We start from the raw sequence: 15,944 nt of genomic DNA on the forward strand, positions 1-15,944 counted from the left end.
GTCATGATCATTTTGACCTTGAGTATTTTCTGGGCAGTATTTATCAACGAAACCTCAACTCTCCTGCCTCCTCCACTTTCCAAAGTCTCCCTCTGTCTTGGTTTGGTTCCGACTGACCCAGGCAGCTTATCCGGGAAGACTCTCAGCTTCTCACAAATCCGCTCTGCTGTTTCCGGCTGCCTTGGCTCTGTGGGTTGCCTTCTTCAGTTGGGCTTTCACGGTCACCACATTGATGACCTTGCAAGTACCCGTACACTTTCCCCTTCTGCATTCCTCACCGTTTCTCCTCTGGAGCTGAGGAATATCCCAGAGGATAGTCTGCATCTGTCTGTCTCTCTAATGCTATTTTAAGCAACTTTACAGGTCCAACCCCTGGGATGAATCATCTTTCGACGTTAGTCAGTTCTCTGAGCTCTGCCTCTAACTCAGAGAGGCATCTGAATATTTGAGCAGTCTCAGCGCTCAGGAAGGGCTTTCTCTCTTCCTAAAGGGACTTCTGTGAGAAATTTGGGGCAGAGTCTCAGAGACTCTGCCAGTTGATCCCGTGGGCTAGGAAAGACATCAATTCCTCAGGTAAGAACATTGCTCGGGAGCTGCTCCCACTTCTCTGTAGCTCAGGAAACGGGGCTGCAAATTAAATTCCACTTCTGAAAATCTTTTGAAGCATTTTAAAAAGCAAAATTCCTCCATAAGTGTGCTGACCCATTATTTCACTTAAATACCTAGAGTCTTAATTAAACCATTTTTAAAAATCCATTTTCTAAGGCAATTCTCTAGGGGTGTCAATGCTTTCCTAACAGCTCCCTCAATTTTCTGCAAATAGTAATGAGATTATGTAAATGCAGCGTTTGTTTTTGAATTCTGACCATATCCCTGGTCTCTTGTCATAATATTTCTATCCCATCTTTGCTTTTGTTTTTAAAATTTTAACTCTGCAACACTAGAGTTTGCAATAAACAGTCCTAGATGTATAAGATGATTCGCACAGTGCCTTCCCCAGTCAAGGGCACCAGATGCCATTAAACACCCAGTCTCTCGGGAGGCAGAGGCAGGCGGATTGCTGTGAGTTCGAGGCCAGCCTGGTCTACAAAGTGAGTTCACCATAGTTAAAGCTACACAGAGAAACACTGTCAACAAACATACAAACAAACAAACAAAAAAAGAAGAAATCTCTGTGGCCGGGCGTGGTGTCATACGCCTTTAATCTTAGCACTCGGGAGGCAGAGGCAGGTGGATTGCTGTAAATTTGAGGCCAGCCTGGTCTACAAAGCGAGTCCAGGACAGCCAAGGCTAACACAGAGAAACCCTGTCTCAAACAAACAAACAAACAAACAAACAAACAAAACCCACCGAGTCTCTGATCCCAGACTTTCATAGTAAAGTTGACCCTGTTGGGGTCAGGAGGAGGCTAGGGTGTGTGGTCTGCAGGATATCAGGAGCCAGATGGTAGAAATGTTAAAATGCTGTAGGAATCCAGAATCCAGAATTCCAGGAGAGAGGTCCTGAAGCAAACAAGCATAGGGAATAGCATAGCAGTCTGGGTCTCTACTTGGCTTGGGCGATGTGTCTGCTCCTCTTCTAATAATGCATGTGCATCTGAATGATGGGCTTAGCAGCCTGTTGGCAGCTGGGACCTCCACCTGCATGGAGCTGCATACACACGCCAGTCCCAACAGCTTAAGGACTTTTCTCCTTTCTTAGTGTCCATTAAACAAACGGAGTCTACTCAAAATATATCCCAGTGCATTTGGGAACTATGGAACAAGGAACTATGGGAAAAAAAGGGGACGTGTATGTGAGAGAAATGGTTTCGTAATTCAGCCTGTTACTCAGCATAAGGAATCACTAGATATGCCCCTAAGCAACCGAACCCTTTCCTTACTTGAACTCTAAAAGGAAACCTTGAATAGTAGTCAGGCCTCTTGAGTACTTTCTCTCGTGTGGCCCATTGTCACTTCTGACCATGCTTATCTCTGAGCTCTGCTGCCACCTTGCTCTCAGTGAAGTTTCCCTGCTGTTTTACAATATGTGTGAACCGTTATTCTAGTTCTTTGAGTAATAGGCCAAGGACTTGGAACCAGCCACTCAGACGCTGATCACCGGTAGCAATACTGTGGTACAATTTGTCTTGCATCAGGTTTTCAAGTCAGCTGGAACTGGCCCCAAATTTACATTACTTGTTAATATGCATCTATCAGCCATGGGCTTTAGGAATGAATTTCTTTCTTTCCTTTTTTTTTTTTTTTTTTTTTGGTTATACTTCTTTTTAAATTGAAAACATTTTTCATACGGTACATTTTGATTATGTTTTTCCCTTCTCCCAATTCTTCCCAGATCTTTCTCCCAACCTACCCTCCCAACTTTGTGTTCATTTCCTGTCTTTCTTAACACACACACACACACACACACACACACACACACACACACACACACACACCCACCCTACAAAAACAAAAGTCAAATATACAAGGAAATGACCAACCAACAAAACAAACAAACAAAAACAACCCAAACAAAGCAAATTAGACAAAAGTTCTACAAAAACACCACTACAAGAGTACCAATGAGTTCATCTTGTGTTGGCCTAGGCATGGGGCCTGCCCTGAGGTAAGACTCTATTGGAGAAAGCAGATTTTTCCTTTGCCAGACCTGCTTGCATCTTGGTGTCCTCTTTTATAAAATGTAAATGATGGTATGATAGCACTTATCTAGAGGACTGTGGTACTCTTAATCATTAACTTGAAATGACTTCTAAGGAGTCACCATAGAAACAGGGTTCAGGGTATGCCTATGTGTTTTTATCTAGATTAGATTTCTTGAGGTGTGAAGAACTAGCCTAGATGAGTGGGGATTATGGACTGAAATAAAAGAAGATTACTTGCCATAAACATTCATCTTCCTCTGCCTCATGATGGCAGATGCAACATGGCTGGCTCCCGCTGCTGCCGTTTCCCACCGTGACAGACTCGTTGAGACACTGAACTCAATTACGCCTCTCCTTCCTTAAACTTGTTTCCTGTCTGATAATTCTAATCACAGCAATGAGAAAAGTAGCCAATATAAGGATTAAATAAAAAAGTTTTAGCACAGAACCTGGAACATACTGCCTAGTAGGTGGAGGCCATTATGTTAAATAGCCCATTGGCATCTTCTTGGCATCTATTTGTTGTAAGTGTCCAAAGACTGGAATAACTATAGAGGTATTGAACACTCAGGCATTTTTTTCCTATCGGGAGCTACTGACCCCTGATAGAGAAGGGTCAAGGGAAGACCTTGTAAAAAAGAAAACCAAATTTGCTTTTGTCCTTCAGGGAAATAGAAAATATTGAGTTTCTTGGCGTTTAAGAGCAAGGAATGCAACAATTTACTCAATAAACACATTGAATAGATTTCTAGAACTTTAAGAGGCCTCAGAGACTAGCCGGTCTAATTTCTTTATTTAATAGGGGAGACAGCCGAGGGCCAGAAACACAGGCCAGCTTTGTCATTCCCCTTGGACCTCCCACAGGAATAAACACTTTCCTTCTAACTCCTAGCGTTTTCTACCATGTGTTGTGCCTCCTTGTTTATTAAGACAAGTGGCAGATGCCTGTGATTCCAGATACTCAGGGGTCGGAGGCATGGGGACTGCATATTCAAGGCATGTTTAAATATACTTATTTGGAGACCTTGTTCCAAAGTAAAAGAAAGGAAATTGGCCTAGCATGTGTGAGGCTTTGGGTTCAATTCCCATCACTGGAGATGGAGATAGAGACATAGGTAGATGCAATTGCCAACAGCATTAAGCTTTCAATAAGTGACTATCATGCCAAATTATGCTTCCTGATATATCTCTGACACTCTGAATAAAGAGTTTATTATAATAATCACTGGGAGAAATGTTGGTGACTTAGATGAAGGTGGATTCTAGAGGAGCCATGTGGGATATTAAAATTTAGAGACACAGAAGGATATTATATCATTAGATGTTAGAAGATAAAGTGAATGGAAGAAAAGAAAAAAAAGAATTCAAACTTGTTTTTTTCTTTTTTTGAGGCAGGGTCTTATGTAACCCAGGTTGATCGTGAGCTCACTATGTAGCTGAAGATGACCTTCAACTCTCCATCCTCTTGTCCTACCTCCTAACCGCTGAGGTCACTGGTGTGTGCTTCCGTGCCCTGTATCCAAACATTTTTGACTTGAGTAATTAGGTAGTTGGTGATATAATTAATGGAGACTGAGACATCTTTGGACCTACCATGTTTGGCACACTCAGGGAAATTCTGAGTGCGTGTTGGAAGCTTGATGCCGCAGCTCAGGAAAGAGAGTTAGCACGAAGAAATGAATTTGGGAATTGTCAGTGCAGTGATATTTATGGGACTCGATGAGATCATCTAGGGGATGGGATGGAAATAGAAAGGAGAAGAAGAATGCTGAGGTCTGACTCTGGAGAATTCCATCTTCTAGAGGGCTAGCTGAGGAAGCGTGCCAGCCAGTGGAACCCAGGGGTTATTACTTGGGGAGATTTTTTGAAGATATGGTTTATTGGTACTTCTTAGGGTATTTGGGTTTTTTACACAAGTAGTTCAGTAGGACGGTTTCTTTCTTTTTTTTTAAACACATTTTTATTGAAAAATAAAATAATTCATATTACATCTCATTTGCTATCCCATTCCATGCATCCTCCCATTCCTCCCTCCCTCCCACTCTCACCCCATTCCCCTTCCCTATGACTGTGACTGAGGGAGACCTCCTCCCCTTGAATATGATGCTAGTGTATCAAGCCTCTTCTTGGTAGTCTGCTATCCTTCCTCCGAGTGCCATTGGGCCTCCCCAACAAGGAGACATGGTCAAATACGGGGCACCAGAGATCGTGTGAAAGTTAGTCCCCACTCTCCACTTAACTGTGGAGAATGTTCTGTCCCTTGGCTGGATCTGGGTAGGGGTTTGATGATGACTGCACATATTGTCTTTGGTTGGTGCCTTATGTCGAGCAGAACCCCTGGACCCAGATCCACCTATCATAGTGCTCTTCTTGTAGGTTTCTAGGACCCTCTGGATCCATCTATTTCCCTATCTCTGATGTTTTTCTCACCTAGAGTCTCGATAGGATGTCCTCCCCTCTGTCCCACTTATCTGGTAAGTGAAGACTTTCATGGGACCTGCCCCTTGGGCTAGTGGTAGGATGGTTTCTAATGAGAGGGGGCCATGTAGAATTATGTGGGATGGATAGCAGGGAAGGTGAAGGAATCAGGACCGTGTGTAACCAAGTCATGTCCAAGAATGAATTAGTAGGGGGCTAAAGAAGACCTCTAGGAGACTATCTCAGGTCCTGCTATTGTCCCCTGAGTGAGGCTAAAGCTCCCTTGAATGGAAAGAATCTGGGTTAAACATGAAGAGGGAAAGACTATATTATGCATCAGAATGAGAGTGGAATTTGAAAGACTTGGCGAGCTATAGAAGATGCTCTCTCTTGAAGTCTGATGTGCTAAGGCAAAGTGGGGGTGTAGTGAGGATCTGGCCTGGAAGCTGTAGGAGGACTGGGCTCCTGAGGCATTTGAAAAGGAAGAGCTGGCAGGGTTCTGAGGCCGACTGGACATAGGTGGTGAGCAAAGAACAGAGGCCTGTGTGGTTTAAGAGCCAGGTAATCACTGTAGGGTGATTTTTGAACTTCTTCCTTGCTTTTGAAAAATTCACGCATGTATACGATAAAATATGATCATACCTCCCTCCCATTTATCCTCTGATCTCCTTATCTTTCTAATATGTCCCCCCCAAATTCATGCCCCCCCTTTTGAATGATCCACCAAGTCCAATTAGTTCTGACTGTATGTGGATGCTTGTTGGACCACTAACCATACTGTGGGAAACCTACCGGAAAGGATAACTTTAAAGGAAACCATGAACAAGTAAATCTTCCATGTAAATGACTCTCTCTCTCTCTCTCTCTCTCTCTCTCTCTCTCTCTCTCTCTGTCTTTCTCTGTTTCTCTCTGTGTTCCTGTCTCTTTCTGTCTTTCTCTGTCTCTGGGTCTGTCTCTTTCTGTCTTTCTCTGTCTCTTGGTGTGTCTCTGTGTCTCTGTGTCTGTCTCTTTCTGTCTTTCTCTGTCTCTCTCTGTGTCTCTGTGTCTGTCTCTTTCTGTCTGTCTCTCTCTGTGTCTCTGTCTCTTTCTGTCTCTCTCTGTGTCTCTTTCTGTTTGTCTTTCTCTGTTTCTCTCTGTGTCTGTGTCTCTGTGTCCTTGTCTCTGTCTCTCTGATAGAGTCTCATGTAGCCCAGGGTGTCCTTGAACTCACTATGTAGTAGAGATGCTCTCTTCCCCTACCTCCCGAGTGCTACAATCACACACCTGAATCATTGTATGCAGTGCTAGGAATCAAACCCAGGGCTTTGTGCCTGCAAGTTAACCACTTTGCCAAAGAATGGAGTTGCATGCCCAGCTCTGTGATGCTTCCGCCTTCCCCGCCTTTTTTCCTTTCTTCTTTGTTGAAGCGCTGAGAATTAGCCATAGGCCCCTGCACATGCCAGGCAAACTCTACCACCGAGCTAAACCCCCAGCCCCTTCACACATTCTTTACCACAATTGCTAAGGAACTGATAGTTTGATTTCACATACTTTGTTCTGTATATTGACTGGATAATAAAAAAATTTAACAAAAAAAATATAGCGAGTTGATGCTTCAAATCTTAAAAGATAGCTAATTAGCCAATTAATGTGTTTCTGTTTCTACAAAGGCCTGTAGCTGAAGCCAAAATGATCTAATGAGATCAGCTCAGACTGGGGTTTTGAGGGCTTGCCAGGTGAATATTGACATGACTGCATTTATTTATGAGGTTGCTGGTCATTTGAATTGCCCTGTGAGGGCTTGAGTTATTCTGTATCACCGTTCTCTCCTGCTGAACTAAATGGCATTAATCTTACCCTTCAGATAGCAGTGACTGTGGGCCAAGGCGAGATGTCTAAGAGCTCTTAGTGACTGGAGTGTGCTCATACCTTGCCTGAAAGACCTGGAGTTCTTCCCACTCTTCAGAGACTCGTAAGCTCCTGACTGGGGTTCATGAGGTGGAACAGTCATGCTCAAAATTGCTTAAGGAAAGAGAAAGACTGGGGAAAAAAAACCCTCCTTTCAGGCACTTATTTATAGAAGCTCTCATTACCATATAATCGCTTGCCTACCCTGGTTTGAACGGGTGCATTTCCTTGAAAGGAATGATTGTTACTGCTTTAAAAATTCTCACATTTGGACTTTGCCAGCACGCATTCTCTCTGATATGAGTCCAAGTTCAAAAGCCTTACTACACAGGTCATTTTATGTACTTTCTGAATTGCTATGCAAGAACACCAGCCACTTAAATCTGAAGAAAAGCTTGCCTGCTTCCTCCTTGCCAAACTCTGGTCAGCATGGCACATATTTAGGTGAGTTTAATAAATATTAGAATAGCAGAAATGTAGACAGTGTCCATTCATTTCCTCTCTTTTTCAGATGAAGGAGCAAAGTATAAGGAGGTGAGGTATTTGGCCAAGTCATAGCTCAATAGATGACAGTGATGCTGAGTTTTCACTAGGCTCTGTCAGGAGCTTTATTGTTGTTTTTTCCATTGTTAGTAATGCTAACTTTGTATGCTGGTTACCTTTGTGTCGTCTTAGTACAAGCTAAGGTTATCTGGCAGGAGGGAACTTCAATTGAGAAAATGCTTCCATTAGATTGGCTAGTAGGCACATCTGGTAGGGCAGTTTCTTGATTAATGATTGATGCGAGGGGCCACTATGGGCGGTGTCCCCTCGTAAGCATGTGGTCCTGGGTTAAATGAGAACACAGGCTGAGCAAACCACGGGAGCAAGCCGTAAGCAGCATCCTTCCATGGTCTCTGTTTCAGCTATTGCTTCCGCACTTCCACCCTGCATTGACTTCCTGCCGCAGTGTCCCTCAGGGATGGATTGTGACCAGGATGTATACGACTAATAAACTCTTTCCTCCCCAAGTTACTGTTAGTTAATGTTGTCTTTGTCACAATAATAGAAACACTGAGACGCATTGGTTACTTGATTAAAGGGATGTTTGTCAGAGTTTTTTCAATAAGGAAGTTGTTCTTTTCCTTCTGGGATTGTTAGGCACTCGGTAGGGAAGTGTTTTGGGACTGTATCTATTTTCTCTCTAAACTTTGACTGTTCCCTCTGGGCTCTTCTTGGTTGGATTAGTTTTTAACTATGATGCTTACCAAATGGCCAATTTTCTAATTCTCTCATGCCTTCTACAAAGATTGGTTGGAATTTCACTGAAAAAGCTTTTTTCCCCTTTCTTTAGACTCATGGTTTTCCATTTTTTAAATTAATTTATTCTTGTTACATCTCAATGGTTATTCCATCCCTTGTATCCTCCCATTCTTCCCTCCCTCCCATTTTCCCCTTATTCCCCTCCCCTATGACTGTTCCTGAAGGGGACTTCCTCCCCCTGTATATGCTCATAGGGTATCAAGTCTCTTCTTGGTATCCTGCTATCCTTCCTCTGAGTGCCACCAGGTCTCCCCCTCCAGGGGACATGGTCAAATGTGAGGCACCAGAGTATGTGAGAAAGTCATACCCCACTCTCCACTCAGCTGTGGAGAATGTTCTGCCCATTGGCTAGATCTGGGTAGGGGTTTAAAGTTTACTGCCTGTATTGTCCTTGGCTGGTGCCTTAGTTTGAGCAGGACCCCTGGGCCCAGATCTGCCTATCATAATGTTCTACTTTATCCAATGGTTTATAATGATATTATAATGTATGTCCAATGAACTTCATCCTCCTGAGTGCTGGGATTATAGGTATGTGCCACTGTGCCCAGCTTATGTGATGCTGGATGTTGAACTCAGGGCTTTGTGACTGCCATGCAAGGACTCTGTCAACTGAGCTATAGTTCCAGCCTTCATTGCTAATTATTTTGAGGAACTGTTTCCCACAAACACTGAGGTGTCTTACATTCCCACTAGCAGCATGCAGGAGTTTCAACTTCTTTAGAGCTTTGCTAAACCCCTGTTTCCCCCATCATTTTAAATTATAGCTGATCCTAGTGAGGGGGATAAAATATTTTTCCCCTAATGACTAATGCCATTGAATATCTCTAAATGTGCTTTTCTGATGTTTCTGAATATTTGTTGCAGGCATAAATAGCTATACATTTTTAAAAAGTTGGGTTATTAGTCCCTTTGTAATTAATCTGTAGTATTCTTCATAGAATTTGGGCATCAGATTCTTATCAGATACATGGCTTGAAAATTTATTTCTCATTCTGCAGGTTGTATTTTCATTCTTGATGGTCTTGGATGAACCAAGTGTTTTTTAATTTCAATCAAGTACAGTTTGACTATTTTTTTTTTTTTTTTGTTGCTATCATTTTAGTGTTGTATCCAAGAAACCACAGACAAATGGAAGGTCATAAAACTTGTTCTTGTATTTTCTTGGGAGTTACATTTTGAATTTTATCCATTGGGAGTTGATATTTTTCTAAGTTATTTGCTAAGGGTCTCACCTTATTCTTTTGTAAATAGATACTCATATTGAAGAGACTGGTAGCCCATCCTCTCCCCCCCTTCTCTTTTCCAGGAAATTTCTTAACATTTAGACTAGTAAGTACTTCTGGCTTTTTCTTCCTAGCTTTGCGAATAGTTTTTTTTTTCCAAGAGAGTTTGGTTTCTTTTATGGAAGAATGGTATTCAGAAATCTGTATTTGGATTGGCAGTGTAGTTAAGTGCTGAAAAATTTATTCTTTGCATTCAAATTATATCTAGCACTGCAAAAAATTTTTAGAGGAAGTGGTGTTGCATTATCACTTTCCTTCCAATGCTCATTATTCCTAATTTAATGTTTTTGTTGGGCTGTTTTATAAAATTAATTTTCCAGCTATCAAATGTAGATTGTTAATTTTTTTCTTAGCAACCAGGTCCTCTCATTTACCTCTATGGATAGCATTTTAAGAAAAGACTTATTTATCTTTTTCTTTATATGTATGTTTGTGTGAATATATGCAACTATGTTATGTGTGTGTGTGTGTGTGTGTGTGTGTGTGTGTGTGTGTGCCTATAAAGGCTAGAGGATGGCTTCAAATCCCCTGGAGCTGGAGTTACACGCAGTTGTGAGCTGCCTGGTATGGGTGCTTGGAATTGAACTCTGGCTTTCCAGAGCCTCTGACCAGCATTTAAAAGTATTTATTTAGGGGCCAGAGAGATGGCTCAGAGGTTAAGAGCAATGTCTGCTTTTCCAAAGGTCCTGAGTTCAATTCCCAGCCACCACATGGTGGCTTATAACCATCTGTAATGAGATCTGGTGCCCTCTTCTGGTGAGCAGGTGTACATGCAGGCAGAACATTGTGTACATAATAAATAAATAAATATTTTAAAAGTATTTATTTATCTTTGAGATTATAATCATATCACTTCCTCCTTCCCCTTTCCTCCCTCCAAACCCTCTCTTATACATTTCCCTTTCCCTCTTTCAAATCCATGTCCTTTAAAAAAATTTGTTACACACATATATGTATATACATATTTATTCATAAACATAACCTGGTCAGTCTGTTTAATGTTACCTATATGTATGTTTTCAAGCTTGAGCATATTGTATAATCAATTGCTGTACTCTTCCCTGGAGAAGATTGATTTCCACACTCTTTTTTTTTGTTGTTGTTATTTGTTTTGTTTTTTTGAGAAATGTTTTCTCTGTGTAACCCTGGCTGTCCTAGACTCACTTTGTAGACCAGGCTGGCCTTGAACTCACAGCGATCCCTCCCAAGTGCTGGGATCAAAGGCATGTGCCACCACCCCTGGCTCAATTTCCCTACTCTTAGCATTTTTCAGTTTCCAGTAGTTCTTTGTGTAGGCTTGAGAACTTGTGGGCTTTCTCCTGCCCACCTTGGCATGTCTGTAGTTGCTGTCTTTGTTTGGCTCATGTTTAGGTAAGACTTCACAGGTGTAGTGTCTGACATTACTAGGAGACACAATCTCACAACAAACTCCTTGACCCTTTCCCTCTTAACAGCCTTCCCAATCCCTCTTCCACAGGGTTCCTGATCCTCAGGTGTGGGAGCGTTTTATAGATGTGTCCATTGGGACTGGGCTCCACAATTCTGCTTTTTAATTGGTTGTGGTTGTGTTGTTGTAAAGAAAAGTTTCCTTAATGAGGAATGAGGGCGACACTTAAACTGTGTGTAAAGGACAAATATAGTTAGGGATTATAAATGTATGCGCTTTCTTTTCTCCAGCTTATCTTTTGTCAAATATTAAGTGGCTGAAACTATGTGTACACATAATTTGGCCTTTGATTTTGTTCCATTGGTCTGTGTGTCTGTTTTTGTGCCAGTGCCATATTGTTGTTATCACAATGTCTCTGTGATATATCTTAAGATCTGGAATGGTAATCTGTTTAGCATTGTTCCCACTCCCCCCCACTCCCCAGGATTGTCTTGGCTCTTTTGGGGGGTCTTTTGTGGTTCAATATAAATTTTAGGATTTCTTTTCTATTTCTGTGAAAAATAAGATGGAAAATTTGACTGGTGTTACACTGAATCTATAAATAGTTTAAAAAAACTTTTTTTTTTTTTTTTTTTGTGAAACGGTTATTTTCACAATGTTAATTCTATCAGTCCTTGAGCATGGGATGCCTTTGTGTTTTCTAGCATCTTTCCCTCCCTGTTTCTTCAGAGGTTTGAAGTTTTCATTGTAGACACCCTTCATTTCCTTGGCTAGGTTTATTCCTAGATCTTTTACTAGTTTTTGAGGCTACAGCGAATGAGAGTATGACCATGGTCTCCTTTTAAATTGAGAAAAGTCCGAATCAATTCCACTGAACTCAGGGATGAGTCGGAGATACCTACTATCCCCACCCCGTCCTTGATTTTTGTGCTAGAAATACAGGCTGGAGTAATAAGGCAGGAGAAGGAAGTTAGTGGGATACAAATAGGAAAAGGTGAGGTCAAACCATCCCTATGGATAGGATACTATACCTTAGAAATTACAAAAACTCTACCAGAAAATTTCTAGAAACGATGAAGAACTTCAGCAGTCAGCCAGAATACAGAGCCACCTTGAGCAGATCAGTAGCTTATCTATACCCTAACAACTCAGTTTAGGGTGGCGTTGGCTCTTGGTCTTTCATATGCAGTTGTGGTGGCTTGAGTGGGTATGGTACCCACAGACTCGTGTGAGTGACATTAAGGAGATGTGGCGTTGATGGAGTAGGTCTGGTCTTGTTTGAGGATGTGTGTCACAGAGGGGGTGGGCTTTGAGGTCTCCTATGCTCAAGCTCCTCCCAGTGTGGGATCCACTCTTATTCTGCTACTGTGGATCAAGGTGTAGAACTCTTTCTTGGCTCCTCCAGCCCTATGTCTGCCTGTGTGCTGCCATGCTTCCACTATGATGATAATGAACTCAACCTCTGGGATTTTAAGCCAGCCCCAATGAAATATTTTCCTTCATAAGAGTTGCCTTGGTCATGGTGTCTCTTCACAGCAACAAAACCCTAAGACAATAGCTTTTTATTATATTGAGGTTGAGATGACAATGCAAATTTTGTCAAGTCCATTTGTGTGGTTTATCGTATTTGTCGACTCGTTTGTGTCCTCGCATTTTAGGGATAAAGCCAAGTTGGTCACAGTAGATGATTTTTTTTGATGTATTTTTGTATTTCGTTTGCAAACAATTCATTGAGCATTTTGAATCTATGTTTATTAGGGATATTGGCTTGTGGTTTTCTTTTCTTGTGTCTTTACCTGGTTTTGGTATTAGAGTGCTAGTGGCTTTATCAAAGAAGTTTGTGAGTTCTCTTTCTTTTTCTATTTTTAAAAATAGTTTAAGAAGGATTGGGTATAGATCTTCATCTAGCCCTGGGTGCTCTTTTTTTCCCCCAGAAGGATTTTTATTATTTCAATCTCCTATTTGTCAGGGACCTTCTTAGATTGTTGGTTTAATTTTGATAGTTTTGTTGAACCTAGAAATTCATTACTTCTTTTTAGGTTTTCCAGCTTTGTGGTGTGTAGGTTTTAAAAATATTTTCTTGTAGATGGCTGTGGTGCTCATATCTTTATTTCTAACACTCAGGAAGCAGAGGCAGGCAGATCTTTGTGAATCTGAGGCCAGCATGGTCCACCTAGTGAGTTTCAGGATGGCCAGGGCTATATAGAGAGATGCTGTCTTAAAAATACACAAAAATTCTCTTATAATATTCTGAATTTCTTTCTTTTTTTTGGGTAATGTTTCCGTGTTAATTTATGATTCTGTTAATTTGAGCTCTCTCTTTCTTTTGGTGAGTTGGGTCAAGTGTCCATGTTTGGATTTGGTTTGTTCTTATTTTTCCAAATTTTTGAGTTGCATCGTTAAGCCGTTTATTTGTTCTCTTCCAAATAATGTTTTTTTCTGCTTTTCTGTCACATGTATTCCATTATTCTATCCTTCTCCTGTCCTTAAAATCTTTTCATTTGTTTTCTACTTTCATCACACACCACACACACATGAGAGAGAGAAAGAGAGAGGGGGGGGGAGACGGAGAGGGAGAGACAGAGAGAGAGAGAGACAGAGAGACAGAGAGAGAGACAGAGACAGAGAGAGAGAGAGAGATCTAGAATCCACACAGAAGATAAAAATGTATCATTGTATCATTTGTTTTTTTGAGTCTGACTTATTTTGCTTAACATAGTGACTTCCTGTTTAACTATTTTCCTACAAATTTCACATTCCTATATGGCTGAAAAATTCTATTGTATGTATGTACCACACATTCTTTATTTGTCTGTCGATACCCACCTAAGCTGGTTTTATTTCTTAGCTATCATGAATAATGCAGCAGTAATCATGAATGTTCAGGTGCTCATGATGTCTACCCAGGAAAATAGTCATTCTGTTTTTACTTTTGTTTTGAAGAAGCGCTCTCTACACTGATTTCCAGAGTAACAGCAGTGAATGGGGGCTCCTCTTCCCTGCATCCTCATCAGCATTTTCTGTCATTTGTTTTCTTGATGACTGCCATTCTGACTGGCATGAGATGGAATCTAAAAGCAGTTTTAACTCAGATTTGCTTTATGGCTAAGGTTGTTGAACGCCTCTTCAAATATTCATTGGCCATTTGTATTTCTTCCATTGAGAACTACCTGTTAAGTTCACCAGTCCACCTATTGATTGGATAATATGTAGTTTTGAAGTTCCTTACATATCTGAGATAGCTACTGTCATGTTCAGTGTCATACAATGGCTTTACGAAGCCTGTTTGAAAGTATTAATGAGCATTTAAAAGTATTATCTTGATTTCTTCAGAATTCCTTTGATTTACTTCAGGCATTTCTTTTCCTTTTAGATGCTTTCTCAGAGGGCTGGTGGTCCCCAGGAGGCCAGTGAATATTGTGGATGACACACAGAAAAGCGCATGATTACTTTTTACATGCTTATCTTACTTTTATTAATGTGAGGCAGGAGAATTTGAAGTTATATATTTAAATTTTTATGTTATGTTTCTGTCAGTCAGTGTTACTTCAAACAACTATTTGGAAATGTGTCTGCACAATCCCCCAAGTGCCTCTAGGAAAACTTGCTCAATAAAATATGAAGACGTAGTCTCTGCAAAATAGTGAAGACTATGCAAAACCGTAGATAAGGGAATTGGAAGGGCAGAGGCAATAACTGAAGCATATTTTGGAAGCAGTTTTAAAAATCTTTTTAGAGCAAGGGTTGGCAAATTTAGTTTTGCCTTTTGGGTCAGCAGGTCTGCCTTCACTCTTCAACCCAAGTACTCAAAACAGAGGTGAGCCACAGGCAGTCCATGTACCGACAGGCACGGTTGTGTGCCAGTGAAACCTTTCCTGAGACAGGCTTCTGAGTTTTATCTCTATCCTCTAGTGTGTCAGCTCTTATCATTGAGCAAAGTGTTAGGAATTCATGTTTCAAAATCCCAGAGAAAATAAAATTTAAAAGTACCTGGTTGGTTCCAAACAGTATCATTAAAGTACAAGAAAGGTCTGAATCAGCGAGAAGGGCAATGTTGCCTTATTTGAAAAAAAAGATATATTTCACTAAATGAGACAGAAATGAGAAAAAAAATTAAAAAAAAATTTTTTTTTTGTATCTGGGATGATTTCTCTTGAAATCATGAACAAAAATGGGTCAAAGATGACAAACAAACAAAATCCTTCTGACATTGGAAGCACCTTCTTTTTCCTTCTGGCACTGGAATTACCCCTGGTCATGAGCTGCATAGGGTGCTGAGGAGCATGGAGGTTCTGGCATTCTCCTACATGAGCAGTCTCCATTAGAAGTGCCTTTGTCTAACTTGACTGTCCTTAGAGGGGAGAGGCCTGGACAATAAAGCTGAACTACCTAAGATGACCAAGATGAACATCTGCTACATATGTGTAGGAGATTAGGTTCAGTCCACGCATTTTCTTTGGTTGGTGGTCCAGCCTCTGTGAGCCCCCATGGACCCAGGTTAGTTAACTCTTCAAGTCTTCTTGTGCCGTTCTTGACCCCTCCAGATCCCTCAATCTTTCTTCCCACTCTTCCACAAAACTCCTTGAGCTCAACCTATTGTTTGTATGTGGGTCTTTGCATCTGTTTCCATCTACTGCTGGATGAAGCCTCTCCTCTCAGAAGACAGTTATGTAAGTGCTTGTCTGCAAGCATAGCAGAGTATTGCTAACAGTGTCAGGGGTTGGCTCTCTCCTATGGGGTGGGTCTCAAGTTGGGGCAATCATTGGTTTGCCATTACCTCAGTCTCTGCTCTTTATCCCCTAAACTTCTTGTAGGCAAGACCAATTTTGGGTTGAAGGCTTTATATGGGTGAGTTGGTATCCCCCTCCCTACACAGGTAGTCCCCCTGGCTACAGGAGGTGACTACTGTGGGCTCCAGATCCCTGCTGCTAAGAATCTCAACTAGAGTCATCCCCATAGACTCCTGGGGGACTCCTCTTTCCAAGAGATATACCCTCATTGATTTCTGAATTTTCTCCTGGTC

The 15,944-nt window shown here is 41.3% G+C and overlaps 1 long non-coding RNA gene across 1 annotated transcript in view; it reads left to right on the forward strand.

Annotated features, from left to right (window-relative positions):
• The first annotated feature begins 442 nt into the window (after positions 1-442).
• The window catches only part of LOC127212431 (uncharacterized), a 203,151-nt gene continuing 187,649 nt past the window's right edge, over positions 443-15,944 (forward strand). The window contains exon 1 of the long non-coding RNA XR_007833545.1: positions 443-573. This is a non-coding gene — a long non-coding RNA (uncharacterized LOC127212431). The remainder of the gene's footprint in view (positions 574-15,944) is intronic.

This window comes from Acomys russatus, chromosome 30 (genome assembly GCF_903995435.1).
Source record: "Acomys russatus chromosome 30, mAcoRus1.1, whole genome shotgun sequence".
Lineage (NCBI taxonomy): Eukaryota > Metazoa > Chordata > Mammalia > Rodentia > Muridae > Acomys > Acomys russatus.